The sequence below is a fragment of the Phaethon lepturus genome, unplaced genomic scaffold (genome assembly GCF_000687285.1).
Source record: "Phaethon lepturus isolate BGI_N335 unplaced genomic scaffold, ASM68728v1 scaffold15913, whole genome shotgun sequence".
NCBI classification, from domain to species: domain Eukaryota; kingdom Metazoa; phylum Chordata; class Aves; order Phaethontiformes; family Phaethontidae; genus Phaethon; species Phaethon lepturus.
The window spans coordinates 18,019-22,208 of NW_010528571.1; positions in this window are offsets into that span (position 1 = coordinate 18,019).

Here is a 4,190-nt window from a genome sequence, read left to right on the forward strand (position 1 = left end):
TTTGCGGGGGGCGGGGTTGGGCCCCCCCGCCCTGCCGCTGGCGACCCAGGACAGCAGCCGCATGCGAGGAGGGCAGGCTTGGGCTCACCCCCGCATGATGGAGGTGGTAGAAAGCCATAGCGAATGTGATTGAAAGACCTTCTTCTGTGTGTTTTGCCCCCACCAGAGGAAGGAAGAGCCCCTCAAAGGCTCCTACAAAGGCGCTTTCTCAGCTTGTGCCTGCTTTTCCTTGTTCCTGGGAGTACGTCCAGGTCATGCGGTGGAGAGAGCCGAGCCTGGGGACCTTTGTCCACTGCCTTTGTTGAACAGCTGAGGTTTACAGGGCTGGAGATGGGGGCAGCTGGGCTTCCATGTGAGTTTGGGGTGCAGTCTGGCTTGGGCACTAGGCTCTGGCTCCTGCTAGCCCTGCCTGTAAGAAGCCCTCTGCTCAGGGAGATCCGAGCTGCTGCCGGGTGATGTTCAGTCCCCGGAGGAGAAAACTTCCTCTGTGTATGATTGATTGCTCTTGGTTCTGTATTTCCATCCCCCCCGATGCTGAGGACTGCCACATGCAGGACGCGTAGCCTGGAAGAACTGAAGGTGAAGCCACCCCACCCCAGGAGCACTCGCAGCCATTGGGATGCCAGACGCACGCCGCCTGTCTTTCAGCTCCTGCCATGGACATGCCTGCAGCCCCACAAGTACCTGGGGGGCACTTTCCAAAGTCAGGTGGGCTTCCAAGAGGTTGGGCTGGGCAGGGCTGGGCTGTGCCATGGGCACAGCCACTGCCTGTCTGGTTGGTGAGCGTCGTCCCTTTGTCGCAGGAGCATCTTTGGCCAGCTCCAGCAGGTGGTGCCACCTGGTCTTCAAGGTGGGTTGTGGATTTGTACACCCTGGTGATGTGGCGTTTCAGAGGGCTCGCGGGACAGCCTGGAGGTTGGTTGGGTCTCGTCTCTAGCGAAAGCAGACTTCAGCAGACTTCACGTGCTCATTCTGTCCTTTGGGAATCAACAGGCACATGGGGAGAGGTGATAGGGTGGGATGGTGAACCCCAGTCTCTCAACAGAAAGAAGCAGGTTAAAAGCAGCTGGCAGCCTGAATGTTTACATCTCAGTAGGTTTGGAGAGCTACTACCCAGGAATAGCAAAAGAATCAACTCAATCTCTGATGTGGTGACCTGAGCGATGATTTTAAAGGAACGGGGAAAAAGCAAATACTCTGCAGATACTTAGAAAGAATCAGGTGGGATAATTGGAGACCAGCAGGTCAGGTGGGTTTATATGGACCAGGGCAAATTCTCCAGAAGGGCTGGAGTAGCTCCAAAATGCAAATGTTGCTCTTATTATTGAGTGGGATATTTATGCAAAATAGAATTTGGGTGGTTTGGTGTTTTATTTTCATTTAAAAAAAAATTTTCAGAAATGATTTTGAAATGAACTGAGAAATTTGATGGAGAAGGGTGACTTCTGTGAGAGTTTTTTGCTCATCCTGCATTGACCTTCTGATTTGCATTTTAAATGCAAATGTTGCTCTTATTATTGATTGGGATATTTATGCAAAATAGAATTTGGGTGGTTTGGTGTTTTATTTTCATTTAAATAAAAAATTTCAGAAATGATTTTGAAATGAACTGAGAAATTTGATGGAGAAGGGTGACTTCTGTGAGAGTTTTTTGCTCATCCTGCATTGACCTTCTGATTTGCATTTTAAATGCAAATGTTGCTCTTATTATTGATTGGGATATTTATGCAAAATAGAATTTGGGTGGTTTGGTGTTTTATTTTCATTTAAATAAAAAATTTCAGAAATGATTTTGAAATGAACTGAGAAATTTGATGGAGAAGGGTGACTTCTGTGAGAGTTTTTTGCTCATCCTGCATGACCTTCTGATTTAAGAAGGTATGTGCAATATGCAGAACCAGAAGCTTCCTCTCGGGCCAGGGAAAGCTCGCTTTCATACAGGGGTTTGAAATGTGAGCTTTGCCCAGGTTTGGGGTAAAAGTGCAAAGTTTTCTATGAGATCAATTCTGCAGCCCTGTATGTATAAAAACATATAATTGTATAGAGATATATAAATATAAAATGTATATAATATCTGTAAAATATAAAATGTCTTTTAAGACAAACTAGCTGATACTTTTCCCCTGTGGTGTTTTTTTCAATCTGGAAATGAGAAAAAACACAGGTTTGGTTTTTTACATATTAAATTTTAAAACATTCCCACCCTCACCTGGCACCTGCTTTTCCATAACAAAATAAGGCAGTATTGTAACATTTCTCAAGTTTGATGGAGACGTGCTGGGACAATTAGGTCTTTTATAGTTTCTGTGCCCTGCTCTGCTTTTTCTCCCCTTCTCTTCCTAAGGAACAGGCTGTGGGATGGCATCACGTGCGCTGATGGGGATGGAGGGACGGCCACTCTCGGCACTGTGGCACGGGCACCACAGCATCCTGGTGGCTGCAGGTCACTGACTTCCAACCATCTGTTTGATCGCAGGTGCTGAGGACAACCCGACCACTAGCAAACTTTCTCCTTGAGCCAGGTCCTGGATGTGCGAGCAATCATACCATCGCCAGATAGCCTGACTGGTTTCTCCTCCTCCTTGCCACTTGTCTTCACAGCTGCAAGAGCTTCCCAGCAGCCAAAGGGACCTATGCAGGACTGCACCCCTCCTGGCTTTGTCACCAGGGCGCTGTGCTTTCCTTGACCGCAGCGTCAAGTTGTCAGATGCTGTGTTTCTGTGACGTCTATGGAGCAAAAGTCCTCCTCCCTGTGGCGGGAGGTGCCCTGCACACGTGCCCTCTGCCCTCCAAGGAGGCCAGAACATCCATCATTCATGCTCATCCTCATACCAGCTGCTGCTTGTCCTCCCCTGAGCCTTATGGCAATGACTTGCGATGCACTGGGCCAACCCAGGGAGCCCGGCTGGAGCAAAACTTCCTGCAGCGAAGCAGCAGCCACCGTTGGTTCGGCATCCAGCCATCCGCAGCCTGCCCTGAGCCATGGCGGTAGAAAGGAGGCATCAGGCAGATGTGCCGTTGCATTCTTGTTTGCACGCCTGGGGTGAGCACTGTCCTGTGGGCTGCGTTCGCCCCTGAAGAGCTGGGTGAGCCCGAGGTAGGTGTGAGGAGAGAGGCTGCAGCAGTTCAAGGATGCTTGTGTAGCTCTGGGCTTGGCTCTGTCCGACGAAGGGGACGAAGAGCTGTGGTGCCTCCTGGCTCCTCACAGCAGGGGAAGATGTGTTTGGGTGGCCTTGCTCCGGATGTACTGGAGAGGTGCAAGTCCTACACCCTCCGTGCACTTTGCTCTGCCTCCGTGCCCTGCGCCTGCCATTGACTGTCGTGTGATTGTGAGCAGCTAAAAATACATGACTTAGGTGTGGCTGCAAGAGAACTCACCACTGGTCAAGTTAATGTTTGAACGGCCCAAGCAAAGACTTATTTAAGTCTAGTTATGGTCCAGTTACGTGCCTCACGGGCACTGATGAGATGCAGCCTCCTTGGCTGGGGAAATGGAGGTCGGCAGCAAGGAGGGGCTGAGCTTGGGTGAGCCCCGTGCCCTATCAAGGAACAGCCCCTGGTGTCCCCTCACCCGTAGCAGGGTATGCAGCTGATCTGGGAGCAAGGGTGAGAGCACTGGGGCTCTGTTCATGCCCTGCTGGGTTATAACTGTGGAGGGAGCAGATTTAGCACTTCTAACAGCATGCATGCAGGGGAGGAGGAGAGCAAAGGGGATTTTCCCCCCCCTCCCTTTCTGCATCTTTCTCCTTTGTCCCCATGCCCATCGTTTTCCCAAGCTGCAGCAAATGCTGGCCAGGGCTGGGGTCTGCGAGCTGCAGACTGCAGCAAAAGGAGGCTCGAGGCGCGAGCCAGCTGGGAGAAGTAACATCTGATGCTGCCTGCATCCATGAGGCTGAAAGCACCAGTCCCCAGGCAGCACCGCAGAGGCGAGGAGCAGGTGTCTCCCAGGGCCCCAGGGCAGCGGAGAGCAAGGTAAATATTTCCATAAAAGCTCAGCCTGGTGTTTGCCCACACCACCTACGTGCATCATCCATTATACATGGGGGCTGGAACCGTGGGCAGTAGAGCAGAACGCTCCTTGATGGTTCGTGCATTAGAGCTGAAGGAGGATGTGGGAAGGTGGTGTTCGTTCACGCGTGGCCTGTGTCCTCTTCGCTGGCTGTGGCTCAGTGGCAGGCGGGCCCAGCGCC